The 10012-nt window shown below is 46.6% G+C and overlaps 2 pseudogenes; both read right to left on the bottom strand.

Moving 5' to 3' along the window:
* Window positions 1–677: 677 nt before the first annotated feature.
* Window positions 678–1403, bottom strand: LOC136319197 (epithelial splicing regulatory protein 1-like; annotated as a pseudogene).
* Window positions 1404–1763: 360 nt separating this feature from the next.
* LOC136319196 (epithelial splicing regulatory protein 1-like) lies at window positions 1764–3055 on the bottom strand (annotated as a pseudogene).
* Between the last annotated feature and the right edge of the window lie 6957 nt (window positions 3056–10012).

The following is a 10012-nucleotide window of genomic DNA, read 5'->3' as shown; positions in this document are numbered from 1 at the left end:
TTGTTAGGAAGCAATTGAAAACTAATGCAGACATCGTGGGACTGCCTCTTGGTATCAAAGCTGTGGTTTCATTTAAGAAAACCTCAAAACAGCCTAGGATTTTGTTCAAGCAGGTAAGTTATATGGTAAGAGAGGGAGTGAAAGTGAGGTGTAGGTGGTACCAAAATGATCTTGGTGTGAAAAATTATATATATATATATAAAATTTGTCTCTTCCCCTAGTTTCTGACTCAGCTACTACACCTCCTTGTAAATAGGGATGCTAGGAGAATCTTTTGTTCTAACATTTAGTCTTTGATCTCAGTTGCTGACAAGAAGCTACGAAGGCCGTTACAATTCTTGAGTGATAGGAGCATTGGACAATGAATGCCTAAATCCCTTGGGATTTCCTGCACTGTCTTTCGATTTAATGCAGGGTCTCTCGGGAGGATCCTGGATAGGGGCTGCTCAGAAGAAGACCAAGACATGATTCGTGTTGGCAGTATCACACCCACCTCTCATTTCTGAAACAAAGGAGAGGGGCTATAAATGAAGTTAGTAATCCAACATGCTTACGTTATGAAGCCTCCATAGAAATCCCCATAGTGTGGGGTTCCAAGACCCTCTGAGTTGGTGAGCACATCCATATGCCAGGCAGGGTGGCACAGCCCAACTTAACAGGGACAGAATCTCTTGTGTTCAGGAGCCTATGTACCTCTTTGTCCGGCTGTGTCTTTTTCCATAGCTTTTATTAAATAATAAATTGGTGAATATAAACAAAAGAGTGCCCCCATTTATACAGAGTTTTCTCTTTTCTAATGATGTCTGTGCAGCCACATATGCTTTGTCTACAGACTTCACCTGGATAAAGGCATCTTCTGATGCGTGGCTCAGGTGAGTCAATACCATGTGAACCTTGTGAGTTTTGAATACCTATGAAAAACTCCCCAGAAAGTCCAGGATGTCCTTGACCGTGTCTGTGTAGGGAACATCCTGAAGGAATACACAGTGTCTAACATTTGTAGAGTGCACAAATTGCTGAGGTGATACTGGAATAATGGGAAGGGTTGGAGTGGAATGAGAGGGGCTAAGGAGAATTGATTCAGCACCTGCTGAACTTCAGTTGCTGTGCTCCTAAACAGTTCAACATATCTTTTGCCCAACATGTCCTTAAGTTTTCTCAACGTGTTCTCAACGTGTATATTCCTCAGAAGCAAAGAGGACAAAGTATTGCCCGTTGGCCTACTGTCTGTTAGGTTATAAGGAGGATATCTTTTATCACCCTGTGATGGGGCCTCGTGGTCCAAAGTGGGCCACCATTTTATCAGTTGTGGCCATGAAAGGGAGCCCTACACGTGGATAAGGACTTTCTTTTTTTTTTTTCGAGAGAAATTAGAATACTTCAGTGGAGGTACCACCAGCAGTTTTGTGTGTGTGTGTGTGTTTTTAGCATTCTTTTTTTTAAATTTTTTATTTATTCATTTTAGAGAGGAGAGGGAGAGAGAGAGAGAGAGAAAGAGAGAGAGGAGAGACAGAGGGAGAGAAGGGGGGGAGGAGCTGGAAGCATCAACTCCCATATGTGCCTTGACCAGGCAAGCCCAGGGTTTCGAACCGGTGACCTCAGCATTTCCAGGTCGACGCTTTATCCACTGCGCCACCACAGGTCAGGCACCACCAGCAGTTTTAAGACAATCTTTACTGGTTGTTTTGTAAAACTCAAATGTCCCAGATCTCTATGTAATGCTTGAGTCTCTATAGTACTAGGTCACCTCACTACAAACCTAGTCAGAGTTTCTCCACCCTAGGCATTCGCCGCAGCGCTGACTCTCTTTTGGAAATACTGGGCCCTCTGAAGATTTCCTCACTGTCTTGACCCAAAGCCTGCCATGGCAGACCTGGGGACCCGATTACAGTGCTGTCATCACAAAGTTCCACTTTGCTGCAAGCACCGCTTTCAAGTTTGTAATTTACTCTCTCTGGATCTGAAAATGTGTGGTTATTAGGCTCTGAACTCACTGCTAAAATTGTATTCCTCATATCTGCAACTTGAGAAGCTCCACACAGAAGGCTGAGTTATTCTCAAAATACAAAGACTCTCATTGCGTGTAGCATCCAATTTATCAGCATCAGGTTCACCAGGGCAACGCTTATTAAATTCTTTTTGAAGATCAAAAAAGTAATAGAAACATACAGGCAATAGTTCTGGAAGCATTAGGTTGCAGGATTTGCCTGATATAAAGTACCTCATCACAGAGACAGGAGGTGGCCCCTACCCTTCCGTTCAGTACATTGCTCACTGGTTAAGCTATCCCAGGGCTAGACCTAGCTGTGGTGGCACTCCAGGCACTGACCTTACCTTATTCTCTTTTTTATAGTCCTCTGTCAGTTCCAACTGATCTGATCTAACTAGTACTTCATGCAACTCTCCCACCTTCATGACAGCCCATTCCATGACTTTCCATAACAGCAGGATCAGCTGCTGCTGCTCCTGACACAAGCTCAGCTTGGCTCCAATAGTCCAAGTAATGATTCCAGAAAGCACCACCATGTAATCCGGAGACACCGTATCATGATGGTAGGTAAGGAGAGATGCGGGGCCAGGAGGTAGTGGGATGTGGTTCAAATGAGAAGCTTAAGCTGTCAGCCTCCAAGGGCTTCCTCCGGCTTGCATGGCCCTGCTGCTACGTCTTCCCAGGCATCCCAGATACCCCTTTACAGTACTGGTCAAAGATGGCTGAAACTCCAAGTAAAGATGCAGGAGGGTGGTGCAGTACCTCTACCTGGTGGAGGCAGTGCTGGTGACTCACAGGGACGCAGACAGCATCCCCAGCCTCAACAGCCTGGCAGTGCGTGCACGCTGGCAACCACGATGAGGTGTTCACACGAAGGGGCTCCAGGGAAGAGAGGCTTAATAAGTTCAACTCACCCACCTGGGTGTGGTATTCCCCAAAGCCCACGTGAGCGGCTGCTCAAGGCTGGTGTGAAGGGAAGGGCAAGTGGAGCTGACCCCAGCCACTGGCAGTCCGAGCACCCGGCTGTGCCCTGAGCCATGGGCTGCTGCTGGCCACACCCACCATGCTCTTCCAGAAGACAGGTGTAGGCCTGCTGGATCTGTACTTGCTGCACCTGCCCAGGCCGATTGCACGCTGGTCCTCGTGTGCATCCTGCTGGTGTAGCAACTGCAGGCCTCACCAAGAAGGTGGTGTGCACGCTCTTTCCCAGCTGTCCACCACCGGCAGCCCCCTGGTCGACCTGGTTCCCGTGAAGCACTTGAGATTATTTGTGGGACCTGTGGTAATCCTCTAGGACCTAGCGAGACCTTGGTAAACTGGGAGAAAAAAAAAGCGTCAGCTCCAGGGACAGCTCAGGTAGAAAGGTGCCTTCCAGACTGGCCCAGGAGCACCCTAGGCTGGGGTGCAAAGAGCTGCCAAGGGTTGAGACATCTTACAGGGATGAGGAAGGAAGCCAGGCCCCTCAAATAGATAAAGCCTGATGGTTCTCAGACCTAACCCTGGGGAATGTGCCAAGTGGCTCCACTGCGGTCACGCCAAGTGAGTGGGGTGTGGACAAGTCCTGACAGGGGTGAGGACGACGGAGATGCAAAGACCCAACTCCAGGGACCAGGTTCAGTGATGCAGATCCACTTTATTCAGGAAGTAAGCTAGCTTATATACATGGGTTTAGCCAATAGGATGTTATAGCGTGTCCTTCATAGCCAATGCTGAAAAGATCAGGGAGCTGCGTGGTTGGCGCTAAGTCACTTCCTTATAGCCTGGGAGCTCCCTTCTTGGGTATGCCCAGGAGGCTTCTGGGAACTGGAGTATTCTCACAGCATTGCATCAGCTGCAGCTGCTAGGATTGGCTCTGCGCTCCACCCACAGTGGGGGCCCAAACACCCCACCCAACATGTTCCATGGGGGCATGTTCTCCTGCTTCAGGAGTGGAGAGGCCAGCTCCCTCCCAGGGGCCACCTGGAGAGCAGCCTGGAGCTGGGGCTAAGCCCACCCAGGAGGACATGACAGCTTGGAGAAGAAAATGATGAAGCCCCTGGCAGCGCAAAGCCCACAGGGGACCAACAACTGCAGCTGGCAGCTGTTACTGAGCCTGCAGTGGGGTGGAAAGGCCAGCCTGGACTGGACGCCTAGCCCGCGGTGACCACAGTTACCACGCTCTTGTTGCCACAGAGGCAGGCTCCCTGCACTCCACCGAGGTGGACAAGTCCCTGTCTGTGAAGTAGGTGCCACCTCACCTACTGCTGCATGCCACCACAAAGGAAGCCGTGCTGAACTCCCCCAGCCCCCGTACGACCTGGACCTGTCCCTGGTGTCAGGTATGATATGAGCACCACAAGGACGTGGCCATGGCACCGGCATCTGCGTCTCCCAGCCGCTCCAAAGACAGCAGCGCTCTGTGCCAGGACACGGTGGGTGCCTCGGGCCGAGGAGATGCTGCCCATTGGTGAGTCCCTGCTTCATCCATTGGTGAGTCCCTGCCTACCCTCTGTCTGACTCAGACCCCCTGCCTGCCGCCCCCAGCACCACGTCCTCGAACCAGAATACCAAGGGCTTAAGCTCCTTCATCACCATACGCTGCCCGACCCCTCAGCTTCCTCCCACCGTCGCCCATTCTCCCAGCATATGCACGGTGGACCCCGAGATGCTGCCCCCAGGGGCAGACCCAGCTGACGGGGTCTGGAGTGTACCCGAAGTCCCCGTACTTCTCAAACCCTGGAACTGCCATTCTCAAAGCCACTCCAGTGACCGATTGCTCCCAAAACTAAGGGCCTGGCTGATGGGGGCCGTACCAGTCAGTGGCTCAGCTCTAGAAGCCAGCCCAGTGACCAGAGAGGTCAGCCACCTCCTTCCAAAAAGTCCTCAGTCCCCTGTAGGCCTGTTGGCAGCTGGCCAGAGGACTTGTGCCCTGCACCGCCTCCCTCGCCAGCCACAGTCTCGCTGCCCAGGCCTACCGCTCGGTGGGGCAGCGGCACCGGTGCAGGGGTGAGGAGCAGCAGTTCACTGTGCCCCGGCGAGCGCCTGCTGCGTCCTCAGGGCCGGGACCAGCGCCAGCCTGTGTGCCCAGCAAGCTGTAGTGTGAGGGTGATCTCCAGGTGGCCCTGACCTCCACCTTTGGAGGCTGTGGGACAGCTGTGTTAGGCTTGCTCGCTGGCTGCAAGTCCTTTGTTTGATTAGTGCTGAGCACATGGCAGCACCACCTGTGCAGAGCCTAGATAAGGCGATGGGTGCTTACGCTCAGGGTGGTGCAAATTGCCTGCCCGCCACTGTGAGGGGCCATTTTGCTGTCTGTTTGCCTGAGAGGCGGTTTCCTTTGCCTGTGTGCTTATCTGCCATTGTGAGACTTTATTAACCAGGAATGGCCCAACCCTTTCTGCGCCTGCACTTTTTCTATGGCCTGATCAAATCCAATGTGAACCTGCCTGGCCATGGCCCCAGCCACTGCGTTACAGAGGCTGAGCACAAGTGGGGATAGAAGACACCTGCCCGGTACCAGGCGCCAGTCATCAAGCACAATATTGGGCAACAACAGCCACTGGTCCATGCAAGTGAGGTCTACCTCACCTGAAAGGTGTAATTCTTCTCCTAATGCCCACCCTTCCTCCCAGATTGTGCAACTGTCTTGGGATTCACCTGTGTCAAAAATAAATCAGGTATTCATATCAAAGTAATAATAATAATAATAATAATAATGATTATGCCCTTGCTCAAAAAATGCCCACAGATCTGTAAATGTTTCTACCTACATGGCAAGAGGGACTTAAAAAGTGTAATGAAGGTTTAGAATCGTGTTACCTGAGGATTTCCTGGATTGTTAAAATGGCTCCAATCTAATGAAAATGGAGAAACTTTCCAGTCTGTGGTCAGCCAAAGAAAAATGTGACACCAAAGAAAAAAGTCAGTTTCTAGCTTTGAAGTATTCTCCCCTAGAGCTTACAGAAAAGAAAGTATTCTTTTAATATATAAAACTGAAAGATATAAATTTTAGTTGTTTTAAACTGCTAAATTTGTGGTAATTTATCACAGCAACAATAGGTATAATTTAGCTATGGTCATTAGAGTATGAAGCACAATTGAATTTTATATTAAATGCAATGGGTATACATGAGAAACACTAAACTGTACTTTATGTTGGAAAGTAAAGATGTGTGACTAACATTGCACAGAAAAGGGGAAGATACACCATGCGCAGTTGTTCTTTGTCCTTTTACTCTGCGCCATCTGAATAGTCTGGATAAATCCTGGAAAAGCTGGGTGTGTGTGTGTGTGAGTTTGTGCACACATGCACGCACATGTTTTATTCTGAATAGTGACAATATAATGGAAAACTAAGCTTGAAATGGGGATGGGAAGAACAGGATGAATTATGTATTGGCAGGCCTACAACACTATTGTAACTAGAAAAGAAAAGAATAAATGGGAAAAAATTAAGTGTAGTTTTAAAGTCATCAGAGACCAGTGGAAAACAACAAAGACCAGATGTACTAAAATTCCTGAGGGAATAAAGCTCTTTGAAAGGAACTAATAATTGCCATCTATTTTATCCCCTCTGAGGATTTGCCAGATATTGGCACAATTTTGTTTCTATTGGCCCGAGTAGAGAGATTTTACAGGGGAATAAAAAAGCAGCAGCAATTTTGACCATCTTCTGGTGCCGGCATCACAGACTGGAAACTGGATGTTCTGGTTATGCATTTCTCTAAAACCAATTACTACAAAATGTAAGCTTCAATTTAAATTTAGAACAACAACAATCATTTAATCTTCTTAGAGTTTCTGTGGGACATGAACTGTAGATAGCATCAGCTGAGTGATTGCGGCCCAGAGTCATCTCTCATGGGCCTGCAGTACGATGTGACTGGAGCCGGAACAGTGGAGGGATGGAATAACTGGGGGGCTTGGTGGATCTCTCAGTGTGTGTGTGTGTGTGTATGAGAGAGAGGAAGAGAGAGAGAGAGAGAGGGAGAGAGAGAGAGAGAAAGCCTCTCCATGTAATCTCCATGGAAGAATAGCTTGTTCTTTCTCATAGCTTGATGTCTCAGGACAGTTGAACTGTTAACAAAAAGGCTGAGGCTGTAAAAGTGAAAGTATTCCAGCAAGAAAAGCAGGAGATAATCCAATTATGAGCTGAACTTGGAAGTCACATTATGTTGCCTTTTATTTTTTTGTATTTTTCTGAAGTTGGAAACGGGGAGGCAGTCAGACATCCGGGAGGATCCACCTGGCATGCCCACCAGGGGGCGATGCTCTGCCCATCTGGGGTGTTGCTCTGTTGCGACCAGAGCCATTCTAGTGCCTGAGGCAGAAGCCATGGAGCCATCCTCAGCAACTGGGCCAACTTTGCTCCAATGGAGCCTTGGCTGCGGGAGGGGAGGAGAGAGACAGAGAGGAAGGAGAGGGAGAAGGTGGAGAAGCAGATGGGCGCTTTTCCTGTGTGCCCTGACTGGGAATCGAACCCGGGACTCCTGCACACCAGGCTGACGATCTACCACTGAGCCAACCGGCCAGGGCCTGTGTTGCTTTTGTTACACTCTGTTGGTTAAAAGAAAATTCTGCAAAAATTTTGTGGGAGGGGATGGACTTATAGATCCCACCCCTCAATGGAAAGATTATCAGGTAGCATGTAGCATGGTGGATATGGTTGTGGTCATCTTTGGGAAGTAGAATCTGCCACACTACATTCTTTCCCTGACCCAGACACCAGGTGCCTTTTCAGTAGGAGGCATTTTCTGAGGTCTGGGTCAATGGAGAAGGGTCAGAGAGGTGGAGTAAATTCTTTTATAGTTTCACAGTGCTTTGGAGGCAAGGTCTAGCGAGAAGAAAAAGGTCTACAGCAAGGCCAACACTGATCTCCCCTTAGTTATTTAGCCAGTTTTTAAGCTGCTTGGAGTAAGATTATAAATTCAGCTCAGAATTTCTGGAGTGCAGAATGCTCAGTGCTAAAGAAAGAACTTCTAGGCTCAATTAAAAACTTGTAAAGCACCTGGTTTAGTCCTTTTAGGCTGATATAACAACATACCACAGACTGGGTGGCTGATAAACAAACAAAATGTATATGTCATAGTTCTGGAATCTTGTGTTTCAGGATCAGGACTAAAGCATGGTCATGTTCTAGTGAACACCCTCTTTCAAGTTGCAAACTGCCAGCTACTTACTGTGTCCTCACATAATAGACAAGCTAGCTTTCTATAGTGTCTTTTGAAAGGGTACTAATCCTTTTCAGGAAGGGTCTGCCTTCATAACCTAATCACCTCCCAAAGACGCCACCTCCTGATACCATAACCTTGGGCCTTAGGTTTTAAATATATATATTAATACTTCATTGACTCTTGAGCTATTGCACAAAAGATTGGTTTATTTTTAGTCTCTCACTTAGAAAACTCCCTTCTGGTAGATTAATCATCAGACCGTAGCAGAACACATCTGTGGACATGGGGACTTGGGAGCATTGGGAAAAGAAAAACAATCCTAGTACCTAGAGAAGAAACATCTGGAGTGACAGGAGAGTGAGGGGGCATTAATTGTCCTTGTCTTTTACGATCATTCTGGGAATCATATCCATGATGAAAAACGGCCTTATGTGGCTCTCCCAAACCATTGTAAGATCCTTAAGGGTAACTGACTGCTGGATCTTCCATCTCTAACCAATTCTCACCGGAATTAATCACCATTTCCCTTCATCTAACAGAGATGGGCATTGGAAGCAGAAAGAAGTGGGCCTAGATCCTGCACACCCTTTGTGAAATACGTGTCAATGGCTCCAGTTGTATCCTTCATCCCTATTTCCATAGCCATCTCTCAGATATTCTGTAAGGAAGAAGAATGTTATATTGCTGGTGATGTCATATTGATAGACAAATAGGACAGGTTGAAACTAAAGCCCCTGGAAGTCATTCCAAAAACAAGGACTAAGTTCTCAGCCATTTTAGCTGAAATGAGATCTATGAGGTTTACCATCTTATTGGAGAGGCACTTTGGGACACTATTGAGTTTTTTGGCCCCTGATTGATATAGGCCCACCTAGTGTCCCCAGAAATCATCAATATTTTTTCCCAGTAGAACCATGTGAACCAGTAGGGACTGTATTTTCAAGGTAGAACCAGACATTCACTTGCTTCCCTCCCTAAAACATAGTGAGTTGCATGTCATAGGAAACGTGCATGTATTTAAAACATCCTCAATAGATAATGAAACATCCTCAGATAACTGTGAAGGCCTCTCCAAAATGAAAAGAAGCTACTCTTTCTGTGTAAACATCGGCCATTTTCTCCCACATCCTCCAAAGCAAAATTCTTAAAAATAATTATTTGAAGTTTAAAATACATTTCCATAGAAACAATGTTATTAAAATAATAAAATATAAAACATGTATGTCATGATTTAACTGGGTCTGTAACAACTGGCAACTTGGCTTGGGGGGTTCAAAGTATCCTGTGGCACAGGGGAGAGAAAGAGGTGTCATCAGTACTCTGGGTTCCAGACTGACTACCAAAAACAATGCAAGATATATACAATTCATCTTCGGCACTCAGAACCAGGACTGAGATAAGACAAGGCATTCACATTGGGCATAAAATTTAAGAAGCTACAAAAACAAACAAACAAACAAACAAACAACAACAAAAAAAAACAAAAAAAAACCCCTCAGGAACTAAATACATAATTTAATGCAATTTTTCTTTAAAAAATACATCAGATTGATAAACTAATGTCTGATCCTGGATTTTATAAATAAAGTTTATTGGGACACATGCATGCATTTTTTCTCAACTCTGGCAACCAAATTCTCTAAAAGTTAACCTCTTATATTGCTCTAATTTTCTTCCTGGGACAATTATTTGAGAAAGGGATGGCTGAGTAAGAAACTTTTTAAAAAATGTCTTCACGTACCTAAATATCTTGTTTCTTGGTTTTGACAGGATATCAAAGTGAAGTACATATTTGAAGGCATTGCCAAAGAGAGATGGATGTCCTCTGGGCCCATAAAGTTTGTTAGAAGTATTTGGCTTTAAACACATAGGG

The sequence above is a fragment of the Saccopteryx bilineata genome, chromosome 1, assembly GCF_036850765.1.
Source record: "Saccopteryx bilineata isolate mSacBil1 chromosome 1, mSacBil1_pri_phased_curated, whole genome shotgun sequence".
In the NCBI taxonomy this organism is placed as follows: domain Eukaryota; kingdom Metazoa; phylum Chordata; class Mammalia; order Chiroptera; family Emballonuridae; genus Saccopteryx; species Saccopteryx bilineata.
The sequence above is the reverse complement of the archived record's forward strand: the minus strand, read 5'-3'. Positions and strand labels throughout refer to the sequence as shown.